The sequence below is a fragment of the Phascolarctos cinereus genome, unplaced genomic scaffold (genome assembly GCF_003287225.1).
Source record: "Phascolarctos cinereus isolate Bilbo 61053 unplaced genomic scaffold, phaCin_HiC Scaffold_2;HRSCAF=192, whole genome shotgun sequence".
Classification (NCBI taxonomy): domain Eukaryota; kingdom Metazoa; phylum Chordata; class Mammalia; order Diprotodontia; family Phascolarctidae; genus Phascolarctos; species Phascolarctos cinereus.
In genome coordinates, this window is record NW_027555625.1 from 148,331,830 (window position 1) to 148,354,502 (window position 22,673).

The 22,673-nt window shown below is 39.4% G+C and overlaps 1 protein-coding gene across 3 annotated transcripts in view; it reads left to right on the plus strand.

The window, feature by feature from the left end:
* The window catches only part of ACOXL (acyl-CoA oxidase like), a 539,860-nt gene that overhangs the window by 435,521 nt on the left and 81,666 nt on the right, over positions 1-22,673 (plus strand). The gene's annotated exons all lie outside the window — the stretch shown is intronic.

Below are 22,673 nucleotides of genomic sequence, written 5' to 3' on the forward strand. Positions count from 1 at the left end.
CCAAGGCTTAATTATAGGTTATGATTTACTTCCTGGTCACCCCAGGGAGCAAAACCCAGGAGTTTCTCTTCATAAAGAATTCTATCTTTAGAGAATCCTTCTATGAATTCTCCTTTGAAGGTGGAAAGAATTGATGAGGTAAGTGTATGACAAATGACCAGACTCCAAGGCTGCTTGTCTATTTCATTGTTGTGGTTCTTTGAAGGGGGAAAAGGAAGGAAGGAAGGAAGGAAGGAAGAAAGAAAGAAAGAAAGAAAGAAAGAAAGAAAGAAAGAAAGAAAGAAAGAAAGAAAGAAAGAAAGAAAGAAAGAAAGAAAGAAAGGAAGGAAGGAAGGAAGGAAGGAAGGAAGGAAGGAAGGAAGGAAGGAAGGAAGGAAGGAAGAAAGAAAGAAAGAAAGAAAGAAAGAAAGAAAGAAAGAAGGAAAGAGAAAAAAAGTCTCCTCACAGAGCATTTGTTTCACAGAGAACAATGCAAGATATAGTTTAGCTGTACTTGACCCAGCCTCTCTGGAGGACCAATTGCAATTTCCAGGTATAAATAGCCTTTTTTTTTTTGTTTTTTTAAATGAAGTATCCCTAGGCATCAGCTTTGGTTTTTCCCTCTTTGTTCCCATGTCAGAAATAGTTTACAATCTCTTGACACTAGAAGGCAGAGTTGAAACTCTAAGTGGAACTTCCTTTGTTAGGCTGGGCCACATTCAGCCTCTGGGGCACTGTGTTCCAAGTCATGAGGCCTCTTTTGTAAATGACTGGGCTTGAGAAAAGCAAAAATTTGATTCAAAGATTTACTCAGTCCTTTACTCCTAAATTCTGTTTTTTAAAATTAATTAGCAGATGATTTAAATTAAGCAGCTTTATGCACTAGAATAGGAACTCTAGAGGAAATAGAGAGTTGGTGCTGGTGTACCTCAGTTTCCACATCTGTATGATAATTAATAATAATAATGACTAGCATTTATATAACACTTTAAGGTTTGTGATGTGTTCTACAAATGTTTTCTCATTTATACTCACAACAACCACAGGATATAGGTGGTATTATTCTCCCTATTTTACAGATGAGCATGCTGAAGCAGACATAGGTTAAATCGCACAGCTGAATAAGTGTGAACACTGGACTTAAACTCAGGTCCTCCTAACTCAGGATACACTGTTTCATCTACCTGTCTAATATTTTCACTACACATGTCACAGGGCTAGTATTGTAAGTGTAAATTCCCACAGAAATTTGAGCAGACAATATTAGTGTGTATAATAGTAGTATGTTGGCTTCTTTATTTAACTTATTTAACTTGGACTCCCTTACAGTCATGTAAAATATGAGATGTGTACTTCTTTTTTTTTTTTTTTACTGGTTTTCACATGCTCACCCTTCAGGATTGCTTATATCTCTTATCTATCTTCATGGCTTCTCCACCCCAGAGGAAAGCCTGGAAGGAGCCAATCACTTGAATTTTCCCTACTCTCTGTTCTTCCTCTTTTGATGCATTTTTCCCTCTGAAGTCTTCTTTCACATTTCTCTCACAGTGTGTCATTGAGAACATTTGGGTTTTCTGGTTGGTCTGTTTAATAGCAATTATTTGCTGTTTAGTCAGTCATAGCCCCATGACATTTAAATTTCAGAATGAAAAGTTTAGTATCTGACACAGTTTACAACAATACATCTGAGAAAAAAGTCCAGAGCAATTTGTTCTGAGTAATTTGTTGTAGTGATTCACCACTGAGGAATGGTGCTCAAGAATGAAAAGGTTATTAATAGATGTGCATCTTAGCCATGTGTTGTGAATAGAGAAGGAAGCACAAAACCTGTTATCTTAACCAGCATCCAGCACAATGCTTTGCCCAAAGCAGAAGCTTAATAGATGTTGACTGAATTGAATTGACAAAGATTTTAACAGTAAAATATTAATGCCCATTTTTTTGAGAATCCTATTGCCATATCTAATATTAGATCACCATTACAAAATAAAGTAAACTATTGTATAATTTAATTTGTTTTTTTAAGACAAGCTCAGTTTTAAAGACCAGCTACTCCAAGTACAGAATAAAGTAAGTGTGGCCAGACAAAAAGTTGTGTGCCAAAGGTTATGGGTTTTTGAAACCTATAAACTCAGTGTGTGTCAACAATGTGATGTGGCAATCACACCAGCTAATGTATTGTGTTAGATTGCATTTAATTAAATTCAGTCAACATTTATTAAGCACCTACTATGTGCCAGAGGAAAAGAAAACAGTTCCTTCCACCAAGGGATGCTGGAGTTGCAAGAGACTGAGCTTCATGCAGATGGGAAATGGAATGAGCTGGAAGCATTAATGAGATTGTTGTTGGTGGTGTTCAGTCATGTCTAACTCTTTGTGACCCTGTAAACCAACTATCCATGAGGTTTTCTTAGCAAAGATACTGGAGTGGCTTGCCATTCCTTCTCTAGTTTTATGCATACAGAGGTTAAGTGGTTTGCCCAGGGTCACACACCTAGTAAGTGTTTGAGGTCATATTTGATCTCTGGTCTTCTAACTCCAGGCCCACCTAGCTGAGATACAAAATCATAAGAGATGAGAGTCCCATTGTATTTGACTAGAGACTATAGACTGTAATATTGTGTTAAAATATGAGCATTATATTTTAAGAAGAACACTGCCTCAAGAAAGGCAGGTAGAGTGGTGAAAGTCATGTTGAAGAAACTGGGGGATGCTTAAAAGAAGGTTTAGTGCAAACAGCATTCCTATCTTTAAGTGATTGAAGGGTAATCAGGTAGGATAAGAAGGATTAAACTTGATCAGGACACACATAAACAATGAGTAGAAGTTGTAAAGGGGCAGATTTTGGCTCAATGTAAGGAAAAATGCCCTAAGAATTAGAGATATCTTGAAGCAACCTGTCACTAGAGATCTTCAAGTGGAGACTGAGAACCAGACAGTGAGGGGTATTGTAGCAGAAATTATTGCTCAGTTGTAGGTGGGTCAAAATGACCTTTGATGTCAATAAATCTTAAAGTATTTATTAAGCCCCCACTAAGCACTGATCAGGCAGCTAGGTGGCAGAGTAGATAAGTTGCCAGGCCTAGAGTCAGGAAGATTCATCTTCCTGAATTCAAATGTGACCTCAGACACCACTAGGTGTATAACCCTGGGCAAATCACTTCACCCTGTTTGCCTCAGTTTCCTCTTCTGTAAAATGAGCTGGAGAAGGAAATGGCAAACCACTCCAGTATTTTTGCCAAGAAAACCCCAAATGGGATCACGAAGAGTCAGACATGATGGAAATGACTGAAGAAACAAAAAGTGCTGGGCACACTGGAGAATATAAGCACAAAGAATGAAACAGTCCTTACTAGCAAAGGGCTTCCAATGCTGACATTGTATAGTTCTGTGCAATTCTGTGAACCTGATGTAGTCTCACAAAAACATTTAGCAAATAGCCTTTGCCTTCACGTGCTCCACCCACACAAAACCCAAAATGAACTACAAAAAGAAAATAGAAAAGAGCCACTGACTCTCCACAATCCACCTTCTTTCAGCTCTGTGAGCTTTTTCTCCCATATGTTATCTTTGCCTTTCCAATATGACAATTTTCTTTTTAAAATGCTTGATCATATGTTTTCACTTTGCAGAGCCTTGAAATCTAGTAGCAAAAGTATAACATTGAGTTTGGGGGCAAGAGCTTCTGAGTTTAGTTGATTTTCAAGTACTCAGATTCACATAATGAAACATTACGATGATACATTCTTACTACAAAGCATTTATAAATCTTCATTAAAATCTGAAGTTCAATAAGTAGCCAGGGGTATAAACATCATTTTTAGTACCAGCTTAGAGTCCAAATGTCAGGGAATGAAGTGGGAGAATGATGTCTACTCCTTTTAAAAAACAAACAAACCTATGAACTATGGGATCTTATTTACAGAGAAAACTCAAGGCACAATTAACTCGAAACTTCAGACATTATATAGTAGAAGTGGGGAGTGGTGTGTGTGTATGATGTATTTACTCAGAAATAGGAGAGTTGAATAAATAAGGATTTATCATTCTCTGATAGACACCTCATCTGATAGCCTAGTATGTTTCATATATGTGTAAAATGTAAAGAAATATTAAAGAATGCAGTTGACCCCAAGGTGACTAAGAAGAAGGTTCTTACAGCAGAATCTCCTCCTGATTTATGGGCCTTTATACAATCTAATCTGAGCAAGGAAAGAATTTTCTCTTAAATCTGTTGACTTAACAGTTGTTAAAGGCCACCTCCTAGAAGGGTTCCCTTGCAGGACCAGGAATATGTTCCGGCTTCTTACCTAACCCATAGCATATGGGGCTTCTGCCAGCTTTCTAGGATAAAATTGTCATGTGTTCAAAAGAATAGAAATAAGGAGGGAAGAATGGTGTTTTGCAAATGGCTGCTGATGCGCTGTCTCCCCTCTTTGGTAGCACAGAATAGCAATGAAAAGAAAAGATTTTAGATCTTTGAGAACAACTAGTCCAGAGGTTCTTTTTAATCTGAGGTTCACAAACTTTTAAAGACTATTTTGATAACTGTATTTCAATATAATTCTTTTCTGCCTTAAGCTTGTATATTTTATTTTATTCATTTAAAATCATCTGAGAAAGGGGTCCACAGGCTTCACCAGACTGCCAAGAGGGTCTATGACAACATAAAAAATGGTTAAGAATCTGTGATCTACTCCAGTCTCATCATATTTTAGATTAGGGAACCAAACATTAGATGATAATGTCTATGTAACAATGGGCACAATGGAAAGAACACTGGCTCTGAAATCAGAATATCTGGATTCAAATCCTGCTTCTGACCTGTGCCATGTTGAACATGTCACTTACACTCCCTGGGCTACAGACCAGTTTCCTACTCTGTAAGATGAGGGGGATAGAATGGTCACAAAGACTAGAATAACATAAATAGAAAGAGCAATAACAACACAAATAACCCTCAAACTGAATGCTGTGCAATTGTAATGATCAAGGTTGGCCTAGAAGAAGAGATGGGAAGATAGATCTCCCTTAGTTCTTGAGCTGTGGGTGTGGGATGGGTCAGTTAGCTTTGCCCAACTGCTTTCTTTTTCATTCTTAGTTATAAGAGATGGGTAAGGGAGAGAGGAAGGAACCATTTGGAAATAAAAGGATGGTTAAGACAAAAGATGTCCATTTTTTTAAGTGAGAAGATTGGACTTGACCACTGAAGCCCCTTCCAGCTATAGCTCTATGATTCTATGATCCAGTAAAATCTATTTTCTCCCTTATTAAAAAAAAAAGGTTAAAAGGAAGACATAATTAATCTCTTCTTACTTTCTATTGCTGATTCAATAGTGAAGAATTCAGCAAACAAGAGACTCTGAAAGATAGAAAGCATTTTACAGAGTATCTACTGCAACCACATAATTTTGTGAAGAAAGAAACAGAGGTCCAGAGCCATTTATTGACCTATTCATGGTAACGCAGATGGCTGAGCCTGGTTGGATGAGAATAAGGGTTAAAACCAAATAAACATTGACCCGATTAAGCACCAACAGATGCTTGCTTCCCTTAAGGTGCTCAGACCACAAATTACTTTTCTGCCTTTCATATTCATTGCTCCAACTATCCTCAAATAATCATGATATGTTTCAGTAATGGAGAGACACAATTTCAAATTGTCTCAGGAAATAGCGGTGCTGTTAAGTTGTAACTATATGGCATCTTAAGAAAAGCTTTACTTGTAAACTGGAGAAACTAGTTTAAGTGTCAGAGAAGATCAGCCAAGATTTCCAAATCCTTTAGGTTTTTTATGGGATGGGGGAAGCATGTTAAAATTAATTGAAAGGAACCTTTAACTCTTGACTGATTCAGGTGGAGAAAAAAATCTATAAGAATTAGGGAGGGGGTATCTTTAAAATCAGGGAGAAGGGGCATCTTTCTAAGGAAATCTGATGGATGAAGGATGCCTGTTTTTCTTTGAGCATTCCTGTCCCTTGTGGATATTTCTAGAGTATTAGCTAACTCCCATAAAAGATGAAATTATCTCGACTGGAGAGAAAGTTGATTGCTTTCCTTTCCTTCATACTTAATTTACATTTAGAACAATGGAAGACAACAAATATTTCTTGAATGATTACTCCGTACAAAGCGCTGTCCTCAGGCTTGGGTGAGCTGCGTAGCTCTTATGAGAATCATTCCTTTTCAAAAGGTCACATGCCCAAGGATCCTTAAAAAATGAGCAGTCTCATTTCCCTACGTGTTTTTTTTTAATAATACAGTTGCTCTGTCTCCAACTGATTAGCACAAATTAAATTCCATGCAAAACCCATCCTAAGCAATAAACATTCTATTAGATTTTACAAAATTCAGACAATTGCTGTAAAGATACTTTTGTGCCAGTGAGGGGGAAAAGAGACACTTTGGTTCTATTCTGAAAGATCAGTTGAGGACTAAAGTCTCTGCCTAATAGAATCAGTCATGACTCCTCATTTCCCAGCAGGGAGTAGAGATAACCAAATCCACTTTGGTCAGAATGTACCTAACAGACTTATCAGCTGTTTTATGCCTCTAAACTCGGTCAGTACCCTGGTTGTCAGATGGGAAAGCAGAAATTGATCAGCCAGTAAGCATTCATTAACTACTTTCTATGTGCCAGACCCTGTGCTGAACACTTTAGATATAAGGAAGAAGTGAAAACACTTCCCTCTCTCAAAAATCTGACATTGTAATGGGGAGGGGAGGGGAAGGGGGAGAAAGGCCTACTTTCTTCTACTTTCTACTCTCAGAATCACCAAATCTTAGAGTTAACAGGAACCTCAGAAGCCAACTATCTTCAACCATCTTCAGCTCCCCTGTGTTATACTCAAGAGGTGGAGAAGTAATTATAACCTTTGCCAGTATGGAGTCTGAGTTGCATGCCTCAAAAGAAGGAATAATGTAGTTTTCTAACAATGTTCACGAGTGTGGTGGTAGAAAGGTTTCTCTCATATTCTTCCATCTTGAAACAGATCTACTTCTCCCTCCTCCTGATCTAGAGATTATTCAAGGGCTGTTACCAGTTGGCTTAGCCTGTCTCCAGCTGTGTTTTTTCTTCTAGCTAGGACCAGATTGGTTCTAGAAAACCAAATTTAAGAGATATCTATAGAACTCTTGGGCTGAAATGATCAGATATCCCAGAAAAAGTAGAAAAAGAGCCTATTTCTGGAATATGATCTCCATGAAGTATACATAGTTTAAATCTAGGCCTGTCTCACAGAAATCAGGGCATTTTGGTCCTCTTATGCTTTTATAAAGAAACTTTATCAATGTGAAATATTTTGGTCTGTTTTAAATGAGACCAATTTGTGATAAGACAGAAGTTTTCAAATTTCAGAAACCTAAGGACCAGACCCATCTTCAAAATCACAAACTGGCTCCATTCCAAGTGCTTAGCCTACCCAATTTTGATCAACATGGTTAGGTATAATATAGCTTTAGAGATACCACTTGGTTTAAGCTGTCCATCAGGACCATAGGATTTAGAGCTAGAAAATCCTTGGCTGAAAGAACGTAGAGCTTGAAGAGACCTTAAAGATCATCTAGACCTTGGATAACCAGGGGTCCTTATTAAGGTCCATGGGCCCTCAAGGGGGTCTATGGATAATTGAGCACTTTTCAAGTGCTTATTACGTGTCAGGCACTGTGCTAAGAGATACAAATAGAAGCAAAAAAAAAAAAGACAGTCCCTACCCTTAAAGAGTTTACATTTTCATAGTAACACAATACTCTAAAAGTGGGAGGAGGAGGGAGAAAAATAGTGATAAAGTCCAGAGAGTTAGAAGTAGAAACCAAAGAGGAATGGAGGATGGCTAACCAGAGCCCTTTCTCAAAATGTGGTTTCTAGGAGAAACTCCCAGAACCAGTGGACAAGTGTACCACAAAGGTGGAGCAGCTCCAGGGTGAGAAGACCACAGGGGATACAAGAACTTCAAAGGTAGAAGGCAGCCAAAACATGGTAGTGAAGTTCAATTTCAGTGACGGTCTGTGACCTTGGATGGGAAAAACAAATTATATCTTTATTTTTACTAACCTCTAACTGAAATTTAGCATGTTCCTCTATTATGAATATAGGCAACATATATTATTCTGAGAAGGGGTCAATAGCCCTTACCAGATTGCATCCATGACACAGAAAAGGTTAAGAACTCATTATCTACACCAACCCTCTCATTTTACTGGTATTGAAACTGAGTCTCAGAACATTTAAATGGCCTGCCTGAGGTCTAGGTGGGACTTAGGACAGAGTTTATGATGGAGATTGGTTGCTTTTGTGCTGTTGGAAGGCCAGTGGTAGTGATGGACACTAATTGAGCATTCTGTTATTTGGGGTAGGAGAGATTGCTTATGGGAAGACAGTAAGTAATGAACCAAGGTTCCTGAAAACAGTTGGGTTATAGCCAGAGGCAACTCCTGTAAGAATGAGGGGAGGGATGTGTCTAGTCCTTGTGTCATTCAAAATCTACCTATAACAATCTTTAGCAGATATAGTCTAGGTCACCAAAACCTCCATAAGAGTAATAAGCTCTCATTGGTGGAAAGCGTTCCCCACACTGATGAAGTCACAGACACTTAGAATCCACACATCCTCAGCAAAGGGCCTTCCATATTTTGTTGTTATTGTGATCCAGACCTCTGATCTGATCACTTCAGGGAACTCTCTAGTATAGGAATTCCCTCCACAGGTACAGATAGGCATGTCTTCTGTAACTTATGGTCTTAGACTCATCCGTGGCCACGTCGCTCGTATGTATCAGAGGCTAGGCTTGATTCCAGGTCTTCCTGATTAAAAGGCTGACCCTCTACCCACAGTACCATACTGCCTCTGAATAAGCATTTAATAAGTGCTTGTTGAGTGGAATGAAAGGCAATTTGGCAACCTTGGGGAGGATAAGGATGATAATAGGGACTTGCATCTACCTAGTACTTTAAGGTATAAAACACCATTGGATCAAAGGTATTTGTACTTCGCTAAAGTGAAGTCGTTTCTCTCATCTATTTCTTCTATATTTCTGAAGGATAGGACTGAATACTGTTGACCTTGTATCATTTGTACTGCCTCATTCCTGGAGGGAAGCTGGCAGAAATGCCCAAGCACCATTGTGAATGTTTTTACATTATTGCACCACCTCCCACTACCCTCACCCTGAATCCCACTGTAACCTTCTTGGCCAAAAGAGGACCAATCTCTACCAGTTTCATTTCTCCCTCTTGCTTGCTGCAAAGCAATGGGCAAAACATTTCTTCCTGTTTTCCTCTCTGCTTTATGATTTTTTGAGGGGGGGAAATCTATTGGTTTCATTCAGGTTCCAAAACATCAGGACTTTTTCATGCTCTCTGCTCAAAAGGCCTGTGCAGTAGGGAGTCTGTGACCCTTCACCTAAAGGGCCTGTAACCCTACTCAGCTCCTGGGCTCAGCCCTAATGGGATGGGAGGTAAAGATATGTGGGCCACCTAGGAGAAGAGGAGGATTATTGTACATTTCAATGCCCTGTCTACCCACTGGAACAGATCACACGGGACAAAGAAAAGAAGGTAGATGGTGTACACCCACATGCCACCACAAAACTAGACATCACACACAACCCTGTAGTTGCCAAAAGGGGAAAAAAAAGTTTCAAATTCCTATTCAATTTCCTCTCTCTGTGTTGACTCTGAAAACAAAGCTGAAATTCTCTCTGAAAAAAAATTTTTTTTCATCATTTCTTTGTTATGTTTTAGAAAAAGAGGTGGGCGGGAGAATTTAGAAACCTAGAGTAACAGCCACTACAGAAAAACAAGCCCACAAAAGCTGTCATTGCTCAAAGTGAGAAAATGTGGCGTGTTACACTGCACAACCCATGTAGGAATCGATGGGGAAGCATCATGATGAGTTGTCAAGCTGACACCATCTAATTCTTTAAAGAAGGAAGAACTCTTGGCAGTCACCCCCAAGGTGCCCAGACATTGTGGTCCAAGATATCAAGGAACTGGCAAATGCCCTGTTTGGGAACGGACAAAAGTCCCATGGCAGGGAGGGGAGAGAGTTAACTATGAAGTATCTCCTCCTCAGATATTCTGGAGGGATAGACCAGGTTAGGACCTAGTAAGGGATCCAACTTTGACAAGTCAACAGATAAAAATCTTTCTTGAAGTTTTTCAGTCAATCAGCAAACATTTTTTATTGGGTACCTACTATGTGCCAGGCACTATTCTAAGTTGTGGAGAATGCAAAGAAAGACAAAAATTGATTCCTACCCTTGAGGATCTTACATTCTAATGGTGGAAACAACTTTTGAATAACTGAGTTCATCATACAAGAGATATACGAACTGAGTAGAAGGTCATCTGAAAGGGAAGGCAGTAGCATCAGGGGATGAGGGAGAAGAGACTGGAAAAGGCCACTCAAAGAAGGTTCAGTATGTTGTTGTTTGTCTTTTGAAGAGGACCAGTGACAGCAGGAGGGTGTTGTCTTGACTTACAAGTGAATTGGATTTAAGTGGGACAGGGCCGTGTAAAGTCATCAGCCTCACTCCCTCCTCCAAAGTCATTCTGAGTCCAGTGGCAAGACATAGGTCAGGATGACTGAGGATGGCCCCAGATGCAGTGGGAGACCTTGGCCTTTTAAAGTTAAGATCTTTCCCAGGTCTCAGTCTGTCTGAGGCAACACCCATTTGGTAATTAAAGGCTAGGCAAGAATTGAGGTAAAAGATGGCCCACTTTGCCTTCACAAAAGAATCAGTCAAGAAAGGGGAGACCCTCAGAGTTTCTGGCCTGAACAGAAACAATTGCTGTTTACGGCTCACCCTGAGCCATCAAAACCCAAACAATGAACAAGTGAGGCCTGGACTGGGACCTATTGTTGGCCAATCAGTGACAGCCGGAGTGATTTGGTTTTAAAAGCATAGTCAAGTAGCTCCATTTGAATCTCAGTAGGCTTTGTCAATATGAGTTGAAACTTGAAGAAGTGGAGAAGCTAAGTAGTGGAGGTGAGAGGACAAGGAAGGGTATGAGGCACCAGGAGGCCGAGAGACAGGACGTGGAAGGTCATGTTTGAGGAATTGCAGCAAGGTTGGCACTGCTCAGGGCAGAGTATGAGAAGGTGGGTAAAATGTCACAAGACTGGAAAAGTAGGAAGGGGCATGGTTATTAAAGAGAACTAAATGCCAAATAGAGAACTTCATATTTGATCCCGGAGGTAAGGAGGGAACTACTGGAACTCAAGGAGCAGGGAGTGACATGATACACTACACTTTAGAAGGGTCACTTGGGCAGCTGAGTCAAGGATGGGTTGGAAATGGGGAAAGATTTGAGGGAGGGAGACCAGTTAGAAGGCTATTGCAGTAGTCCAGGCTGCTGAGTGCCCAAATGAGTTATGGAACATAGAGGAAGATGCGTATAAGAGAGACGTTGTGAAGGAATACATAGGAAGAGCCACTATTACAAACAGCACGGTAGTGGATAGGGTAGCAGATTTGTAGTCAGGGAGACTTGGGTGCAAATTCTGTTTCAGATGTTTGCTAGTGGTGTGGCTATGGACAAGTCGTCACTGTCATATAGACAAGTGGCTGTGGACAACTAACCTCTCTGAGTCTCAGTTTCCTCATCTGTAAAGTGAGGATATCAATAGCACCCATCTCACATGGTTGCTTTAAAGATAAAATAGGACAGTGTATATAAAATTGACCAGCACTAACTAGCTGTATGTTCCTGAGCAAGTCACTTAACCATTAACGGCCTCTGTTTCCTGTTCTGAAAGATGGTAATAATAACAGCAGCTACTTGCTCTTGTTGTGAGGATAAAATAAGATAATATTTGTAAGGAGCTTTACAAACCTTAACAAGCTATATTCATGCTGTTATAATTGTTGCTGTTATTAAAGCTGTCCGAAAACCTTGAAGTGCTTGTAAATACCAGCTGTTATTATTACGCGAAATCCGAAGATTCTGGCCAGCCTGGAGCTGCTTAGTCCATTCTAGAACCAGGATTAAAGGCCTCTCAGTCAGTGTCATTTTTTTCTTCTTAGTCTTTCCCTCTGGTTTGTTGTTTGTTGAGCTGTTTCAGTTGTGTCTGATTCTTCATGACCCCATTTGGGGTTTTCTTGGCAAAGATACTGGAGCGGTTTGCCATTTCCTTCATCGGCCCATTTTACAGATTAGGAAACTGAGGCAAACAGGGCTAAGTCTCTCGCTCAGAATCACCCAACTAATAGAGGTCTGAGGCAGCATTTGAACTCGGGAAGAAGAGTCTTCCTGACTCCAGGACAGCACTTTTTCTGCTGCGCCACCTATCTACCCAAACCAATTACACTGCCCAAACCAACAGACCTACCTAATTATGACTTTTGCCAACCCAGCCATTCCCTGGGTCCAGCACTTCATGCTGCTGAGAATCGAGGAAGCCTAGACCTTCCACTTTGGGAGGCAATCCCTTTTCTGTCTCAGTAGCACAAATACCCCAATCTGGTCGAAAGGTTTGGCTTTCCTCTTGGACACCCACACTGAAGGCTGTCAGCTGCTGGGATTCCCCTGAGGGAAAGTAGTCCTCTTCACCTTGGAATGTTCCATGCCGGTCTCAAACTCTTGTTCTTGAAAGCAGTAAAGCAGTTTGGGGGGTTTTAAGTATGCCATCAAGCAGTGGCCTTACTTACACAGCTGTACAAAGATACATAAGGAGCCTGCCTTGTGGGAGGTGGAGGCTCCATTGTCTGCGAAGGAATGATCAATAAACCGTGGCAGAGGTGATCCACGGGGAGGTAAACGTTGGGTCCATCGGGGCTAAGGAGCAAGCAAGACAGCCCCTCCTTTCCAGATGGGGGCCCGGCTGGGAGCCTGCACCTGAGCCCCAGTTCTTCCACCTGGGGGCAAAAGAGGGGGAGGGGTATTCCTTACCAGCCTTTGGCAGCTGTACCATGTTTAAGTCAGTTTTTGGCCTACCATACCAATACACCAACTCTTGTCAAGTCTACCTCACGAGATTGCATGCTCATCCCCATTTCTTCACTCACACAGCTGCTTCCTGACTTCAAGCCATTTAGCAACTCTTACTGTGATTATTGAAGTAATTTCCTAATTGGTCTCCATGCTTCAAATCTCTTCTTTCTCCAAGTCATCTTCCACACAGTTGCCAAAATGATGTTTTTAAGGCACAAGCCCAACTAAGTCACTTCACTGCTCAATAAACTCCAGTGGCTCCCTATTACTTTCTTTCTTTTTTTTTTTTTTTGGCTAGGCAATGGGGTTAAGTGACTTGCCCGGGGTCACACAGCTAGTAAGTATCAAGTATCTGTGGCTGGATTTGAACTCAGGTACTCCTGACTCCAAGGCCGGAGCTCTATCCACTGCGCCACCTGGTTGCCCCTCCTATTACTTTTAAGAACAAATATAAACTCTTCCTTTTGGCAATTAAATTCCTTAAAAACCTGGCTACTACATACCTCTCCTTTGAGTAGCTAGGTGATACAGTGGATAGAGTCCCAGGCCTGGAGTCAGGAAGACTCATCTTCCTGGGTTCAAATCTAGCTTCAAATACTTACTAGCTATGTGACCCTGAGCAAGTCACTTCACTTTGTTTGCCTCAATTTCCTCTTTTGTAAAATGAGCTAGAGAAGGAAATGGCAAATCACTCCAGTGTCTTTTCCATGACCCCCAAAATGGGGTCATGAAGAGTTGGACATGACAACAAACCTACCTCTCCAGGCTTATTATACATCATTCCTCTCCATATACTCTTTGGTCTAGCCAAACTTAATTGTCCTCAGGGGACATGTAACACTCTGTCCCACATCCCCGTGCTTTCCACAGGTTGTCATCCATGCCTGGAATGTACTTCCTCCTCACTTCTGACTCAGAATTCCTAGTTTCCTCACTCGGTTCAAATACCACCTTCTACATGAGGTCTTTCAGGATCCCTGCCCCAGCTGCTGGTGCCTCCTCCACCCCCCAAAAAATACCTTGCATTAATTTTGTACATACTTGTATGTATATATGTATATTTACATCATATATATGCATATATATATGTATATATAGTCTCCCCAATAGAATATTAACTTCTTGAGGGAAGGGACTATTTCATTCTTTCTTTGTTTTTTTTCAGTGCTTAGCACAGTGCCTGTGATACAGTAAGCATTTAAATGCCGGTTGATTGAAAGATTGATTGACTGATTCATGCATGCTGAACCTGGATTGTAGTTTCAGATGGGGTGTTTTTCCTGTCTGATCATGGAGGAATCAGCTCTCAAATGGGAAGATCCAAATTGGTGAAGGGTGATCTTGCTGTCCTCAGCATGGACTCTTCATCTTCTGTCAACCCATTTGTACCCCAGAGTGGGGACAGAAGTCCAGGTGCCAGGACTCTGACAAGATGAGCAAAAATTACAGGGCAGAATTTCTGGATACTTTGGTCCACATGAAATCCATAGGACGAGATAAACCAATCACCCTACTTGGAGTCCAGTCGGCCATCTTACATGTACTTCCTTACATAGAAAAATGAATGATATTGATTCTTTGCATTTTACAATTTTTTTTCTTTTTCTTTATTTTTTTCTTTTCTGGGGTTTTTGTTTTATTTTCTTGCTTGGTTTTGTTTTGTTTTAAGCAATTGGATATCTATAAAAATTTAGGCTCCAGACAGACTGAAATACACTGAGGTCAAGTTTCTCATGGATGTCAATTTCCTTCCATGGATCATTAGAAAGAGTATTGGACTTAGAATCAGAGGACCTAGGTGACATGTCTAACTTTGCTTCTTACTACCTGTGTAATCTTGGGAAAGTCACATAATCTCTGGACCTCAGTTTCGTCATCTGTAACAGGAGAGGGTTGGATAAAGGGACTTCCAAGGTGCCTTCCAGCTCTAAATCTGTAATCCTAAAATGCCTCATCCCATTTTCCTTTTCATCTCAATCTCCCAGTTTTTTTTTCTTTCCACATTTCCCTCTCTAGATCAATAGCTAGACAGCTAGGCAGTAGAGTGATGGACTTGAAGTCAGGAAGACTTGAATTAAGATCATGCCTAAGATATTTACTTTGTCTAAGCAAGTCCTTAATCTCTCTCAAACTCAGTTTCTTCATTTGTAAAATGACAATAATAATAGTCTTAGTGGCTAGGTGGTACAGTAGCTAGAGTACTAAGCCTGAAGTTAGGAAGACTCATCTTCCTGAGTTCAAATCTGCCTTGAAATACTTACTAGATGTGTGATCCTCAGCAAGTCACTTCACCCTGTTTGCCTCAGTTTCCTCTTCTATAAAATGAGCTGAAGAAGGAAATGGCAAACCACTTTAGTATCTCTGCCAAGAAAACCCCAAAAAAGGTCCCAAAGAGTTGGACATGACTGAAACAACTGAACAGTAAAAACCCCACTGGGTAGTTGTGAGGATCAAATGACTTAATGTATAAAATGCTTTGCAAGTCTTACAATGCCATATGAATTCTAGCTCTTATTATTATAAATATTATTAGTATTATCAACATCATCATCTCCTTCCTCCTGGAAACAACATCCATACTAGTACCTCCATATCTATACCCAAATCAGTTGAATGTTCATTTATATTAATTTCATTCCTTATGGCCCGTGAAAGTACCAGAAGCAAGGTTATGAGTGGTCCTTATCAATTCTCAAATCCTTGTTTTCTTTATTCAGTTTACCAATAAAGCTTTCCTTTAAAAATCCTAGAATCTGAGAACCCAAAGGAATGTGAGAGACCCAGAAGATCTGAAGTAGTCTGTTACAGTGTAATTGTACTGCCATTTGCAGATGTCAGATCATGCCTTTCATTGGAAATAATTTAACTAATTTATTTAACTAAGTCCAATCCAGATGTACAAACAGCAACAGCAGCAGCTAGTATCTGTATAGCACTTTAAGGTCTACAGAGTACTTTGAAATTATTATCTCAATAGATCCTCACAACAATCCTGGGAGATAAGTGCTATTATTTTCTCCATTTCACAGAGAGGAAACCAAAGGAAACAGAGTTTATGTGACTTCCCTAGAGTCACACAGCTGGCAAGTGTCTGAGGCTGCATTTGAACTCACATTTTCTGAATCCAGGTCCAGTGCTCTATCAACTGTGCCACCTGGTTTCTTATGTATGTATAAGAATCTATGAAATAATGTTCCTGGCTGTTAAATCAGCAATGAAGGAAAGCTTTTTGTTTTTAAAAGGAGAGAAAGAAATTAAGGTTTGCTGTATCATATTATCTTAATCATTTTCATTTACTTGTATGTAGTTTCCTCATCCTCATCCTCATAGGGTCTGGTCTAGATGCTGTCAAGGGACCCCATTTTCTCCACACCTTGTGTGACCCTCTAGAATATACACTCAGTACCCTGTGTCATAGGGTTTTTAAGGGCCTTTATAGAATTTAGCAAAGTTTTTCTTCTCACAAAATACAGGGTCCAGATAAATATAATGTTGGGACAAACATATAAGTAAATGTTAATGTTTGGAGTAAGGGAAGAATATTCAACAAAGTGTTCCCTTGACTTCTTTTTCTGTTTTAATTTCTGAAGTGAACTGTTTAGGGTTGTTGTTTAAGGAAAGCTTTTTGCCTTGAGAAAGACCCTTCTTCTAGGAAAGATAATCAGATTTCTATTCAATATTCATGGTAGGCCCAGTTCCTTTTTGATTTTCAGAGATGTGTTACCATTCCATTCAACGAGGGTCTATTGAGTGTCTCTACATGTCAGTCACTGTGCTGGGCATGATGAAATATCCAAAAGTCACATAAGACAGATCTGTCCTCAGAAAGGTTACAATCCCAATGGTGAAAAATGGAACAGCTAACAAAAACCAACAATATATGTTGTAAATTTCCCAAAATATACCTGAAGTATGGATACACTGGTTGCTCAATAATCAGAAGAGAGTAAAATCAGTCTGGGCTAGATAAGGGGACGCTTAGACAAGGCATTGAATAGAATGGATGGGATTTGGATAGATTGAGAGAGGTGGGGAAGAAATTCTAGAATGAGCAAATAAGCAAGGCAGGAAAGCTATGGGTAGCAATGAAAATTCTGTTCATCTAGCTGAGGCTGGTCTTAGTTAAATATTAGTAATATTCTCATACAGTTGGAGGCTATAATGCTGGAGGCCTAATGTAGGTTCAATGTGAGGCTGTTTTCATGATCTTCACTATGAAGTGTTGTTGTTTATCCTTCATTCTGGAAAATCAATGACATCAGGAAAGTGATGTCTTGACTTGCAAGTGAGTTGGATTTAAGTGAGGCTGGGCTATACAGAGTCACTAGCCTCACTCTCTCCTCCCAAGCCATTTGGGTCCAGTGGCAAGATATAGGTCAGGAATACCAGAGATGGCCCCAGATGCAGTGGGAAACATTGGCCTTTTTAAGCTAAGGTCTTTCCCAAGACTGAGTTTGTCTGAGGCAGCACCCATTGAGTGATTAGAGGTAGGTAAGAAATAGGCAAAAAATGGCCTCTTTTACCTACTCAAAAAAAAAATCAATCTGAGAGGGAAAGAGCCTCAGGGTTTCTGGTCAGAAACAGAAACATTATTTACGTTCACTCTGAGCCTTCAAAGCCCAAACAATAACTATGAAGTAGAAAAGAAGTAGGAACCTGAATAAGTAAGTTGTAGAAGTAAGATAGAGCTAGATTATATTACATTAATAAGTGTAATGTGTAATTAATATCATATCACAAATGTCAGGAAGAAGAATTTAAGCTTGAGCCTATAGGCAGTGGGGAACATTTGTAGTTTGACATGAAGACAGTGGTGTCATAGAACATGTGATCTACATTTACGATTGGAGGGGAAAGAGGCTGAAGATCAGGAAGTCTTTTAGGAAACTTTTGAAGAAATTCTGCCAATGAGAATGGAGAAGAAGGAGTAAATCTTCGATATTTTAAATAAAGAATTAATGACAGAAATTAACATGAAAGATAGAAGAGAGAATAATAATAATAGCTATTATTTATGTGGTGCTTTAAGGTTTAAAAAGCACTTTACATATGGCAATTCATTTGATCCTCACAAAAGTCCTGTGAGCTGTTTGCTATTATTGTCCCCATTTTACAGAAGAAGGAACTGAAACATGGGAAGGTTGAATGATTTGTCCAGGGTTACACATCTAGTAGATGACTCGGGCAGGATTTGAACTCAGGGCTGTCCTGACTTGTAAGCCAGTATTCTATCCACTGAACCAACTACTCAAGTATTAATTCAGTGAAGTTAGGTGACTAGAAAAAATATTTTTGGTGGCATTCATGGAAATGGAAAGGGAGGGAAGGGTAGGCAGAGAAGTCAGGTTTAAATTGATGAATTTGATTTGGGACACTCTTAGTTCAAAGTAACAGCTGGACACTCAAGGGAAGATTCCGATAAACAGTTTGAAATATAGGACTGTAGTTTAGGGGAGTTGGCAGGCGAGTTGTATAGATTTGGAAGTCATTGGCATAGAGATGGTAGTTATAGAATAGATGAGGTCTTCAAGGTGACAAGGTTTGCATTTCATAAGCCGTGTGCATTACACAAAATATAAAGTTTTACCTAAACAAATTGTTAATCTTGAAAAGGCGTCTAAACATTAGTTCCCTCACCTCAGACATTAGCCAGAGTTCATTCTTTAGTCATGTCATAGATTGTTACAAGTAAAATCTAAACCATGGCTAATGTCAACATTAGCTAACATTGACCTTCCCAGCTATATTCATTGGTTAAAGTCCAGAAGGTTTGTGAAGATAGAACTTACATAAATTATCTGAATAATTTAACAATTTGTTTCAACAGATTCTTATCAAGTGTCCACTGTGTGCTAGGTGTTGTGCTATAACATCAATATGCTTTCTCCATATTTAATTTTTTAGCTAGCTCATTTGATTCATTTCAAGATTATCTTAGCACTTACAACAGCACTTAGCACAGTGCTCAGCACCTAGTGGGCACTTGATAAATGCTTATTGGCTGACTGATAATATCGTTAAAGTTGGCTTTAGTTAAATACCTGCCATAATTTTCTCATATGTAGGGATACTACAGTGTTGGAGGCCTGATGGACACATGTAGGTTAAGTGTGATGTTGTTTTCATAGTCTTCAAGGAGGGGGGGTTAAAGTTAATGGATATGATTTGTCATATGGAGGATAAACTATGATGGCATTTATTCTATCAGTTGGAGGATTCTGTTTGATGCATTTGGGATGGTGTGTGCAATATTATAGAGTCATAAGAATTAGGACAGGCAAGATGCTGCAGCAGAAAGCACATTGGATTTAAAGCCAAAAGGCCCGAGTTTGAGTCACAGTGATGCATGTGACTTTGGGCAATGTATTACACCTCCCTGGAAATGAATTTCCTTATATGTAAAGAGATTGAATTGAGCTCTAAATTTTCTTCCAGTTTTAATCCTATGATCCACGTGACAAACGCAGAATGAAAGACAGTATTGACGCTGAGGATAAAAAGCTACTTCATATGTGACTGAAGCTAGTCTGGATAGCTATAGTTAAGCAGCAAGGCCATTTGGGTTTGGAGATGACTGAGAGTTTGGGGAATACTTTGACCCAGACTCTACTGAGGGCCAATTGTAATCTCCAGGACTACATGTATTTACTATGTGGTCATTTTTCCTGAGCATCACAGTCTTTTCTCTCCACTGCTTTTTTCTTAAAGGAAGTGTTTTCAAAGTAAACAAACAGATTTGCTTACAGTGGAATACACTGGAATAGAAACTTCAATGAAAATAGAGATTCAGGGTTTTTGCCTCAATTTCCTCACCTGTAAAAATGAAGATAATACTTATATTAATTCACAGAGCTATTAGGAAGAAAGTGCTTAGTGAATTGTAAAGCTCTAGAAATGTGAGCTGTTATTGGGGGCAAGGGGGGCATATTGGTTTATTTACTTCATTTATACTACTTTATTATGATAGACCGTGCTACATAATTAAATAGCATCACCAGAAGAATATTAGTGTTTAAAAGTCGTACTTTTGTGTGAAAGAGCAGCTTGGGATTGCCAAAAGCACTGTGCACATTTCCCAAATGCAATCTAGTGTGCCCTCTTCCTCCTATTCAATTCCCTCTTCCTCCCTTTGAATTCTGGACCTAGCTTTCAGTCCATCTGCATTGCCTGTCCAAGATATATGTTCTCATTCAAAAGGCTTCCTATCCGATCAAAATGGTGATTGACCCAAAGGGCAACGAGAGATGCATGGTAGGAATAAATAGGCTGAAGCACATCACTAATGACGCCTGTAACAATTGGCATGAAAGACATAATACAGGAAGTGTGTTATCAAAAAAGAAGGTCAGTCAGACATCTAGTGAAAGCCAAGGATGGATAGCTTACGCGCCACACTGATAACCAAAGAATGTTCAAAAACCCAGAATACAGCTTCTTAACCTGGGGTCTTTGAACCTTAAAAATAATTTTTATTTGTATTATCTTATATTTTATTATATTTCAATATAATGGATTTTTTTTGTAATCCTCTGTGTTTTATTTTGTGTGTTTAAAGACATGATTCTGAGAAGAAGCCCATAAACTTTACCACATTGCCAGAGTCCCATATTACACACACACACACACACACAGACACATACACACACACACATACATACACACATTAAGACCCCCCAGTGTGTTGGGTAACTTCTATAAGGAGGAATTATAGAAGGACATGAATAATAAAGGATAAAGAAACACGGATAATTTACAATCTCTACCCTCGAAAGGAATGCCCACCTAAACAAGATCGTGGCTCCATTAATGTTATGCTACCTTCTTTTTAAGTAAAAGATGAGACTTGTAGTGGGTTTTTTTTTCCCCCAGCTCTTGCTACTCTCACAGGAATAGCCAGAACCCTGTTCTATCTCAATGGTATCCTCACGTTGTTGAAGACGCAGGAAGGAACTCCAACTTCCTCTACTCTCTGATCTTCTTTTTGTTTTGTCTCTGCTCCTGGAGCCTTCTTTAATGCTTCTTTCCCAGTGTGCCATTATGGACATCATTTTTCAAACAACTCTTTGCTGTTTAGTCAGTCCAGGCTTTCTAGACCTCTGACGGTTGAGTCTAAGAATAAGAGAAGTTTAGTATTGGACATAGTTTGCAATAGCACTCTTGAGAGAGAAGCAGAGCAAGCATTTGCTATGAGTAATTACTTATGGTGATTCACTGCTTAGAAATGGCATTCAGGAATGAGAAGCCATTAATAGGTATACATTTTAGTCATCCATTGTGAATGAAGAAGGAAGCACAGGGCCTGTTGTCTTAACCAGAGCCTAGCATGGTACATCCAAAGCCTGATAATAAGTGCTTAACAAATGTTTTTATTCTATTGAACCTAGCAATTTTGGTGAAAATCTTTTTACAAGAAGCTAAGGCTGTTTTTTACTCCAGGAAACTATTGCCACCATTGTGTATTAGTCAGCTATCTTACTACTGCAAAATGAATGTAGGCTATTAAATTAATTTTAATTTTTAAAGGACAACAGCCTCACAGGTTTTCAAATTCAACTGCAGAAATATAGGGTGGGAGAGGTGTGGCTAAACAAAAGGTCAGATGCAAAAGATTGTGGTTTTGGGTGGCCTGTAGGCTCTATATGAGTCAACAATGGGATGTGGCAGCCAAAAAGATAAAGCAATCTTTGGCTGAATTAAGAGAAGTATCATGTCATAAGGAAGGTGATAGTCCCACAGTGTTCTGCTTTAGATCATGTCTAAGTACTGTGTTCAATTCTGGTTACCAGATTTTAGGAAGAACATTAACAGACAAGAACTTGTTCAGAGTAGTATGGTACCAAGATCGAAGTCCTTGAGACCATCCCATAGGAGGATAATTTCAGGAACTGGAAGAGTCTAGCTTGAAAAGATAAGATTTAAGGAGATGGGGTATGGGGAACATGATGATTATCTTCGTGTATCTGAAGGGCTGATGTAGGGAAGAGATTAGACGTGTTCTTCCTGGCCCTGGAGGTTAGAAGTGTATGTAAGCAAAAGGTAGAAGTTGCAAAGGGGCAGATTTTGGTTCAGTTTAAGGAAAATCTTCCTAACATTTATAGCTTTTTAAAAGTGGGATGGGTTGCCTTGGGAGGCAGAGGATTCTTCCTCACTGGAGGTCTTCAGGCAAAGACTGGATGACTTTTGTTCAAGGCTTTGCTGGAGGGAGTTACTGCTTGGGTACAGGTTAGATTAGATGACCTTGAAGGTCCCTTGCAATGCTAAGATTCTATAATTTTTTTTTAATGAGAGAAGTATTTGTAGAAATTTCATTATCAATTGAAATATATTTTAAATTAATTCATATTTCATAACTTTTCTTGTTGTTCAGTCACGTCTGACTCTTCATGATCCCGTTTGGGGTTTTCTTGGCAAAGATAGTGGAGTAGTTTGCCATTTCCTTCTCCATAACTTTTCTTGGCTCATCTTTTAAAAGAATGAATTATCCTTCATTTTAGATAGTAGATGTTACCGGAACACTGACTTGCAAATATTTAGAGAGTTTACAGAATTTATATGAGGGAAGACAGAGATAAAACATTTTAATTAATTAATTTGATAATAAGATAAAACATTTGTTTTATCTTACAAATAGATAAAGTATTAGACTTGAATTCAGGAAGACCTGGGTTCAAATCCTGCTTCAGATACATACTAACAGCATGACCCTGGGTCTAAGCTTTGGTTGCCTTATCTGTAAAATAAAAGAAATGAAAGCACCTACC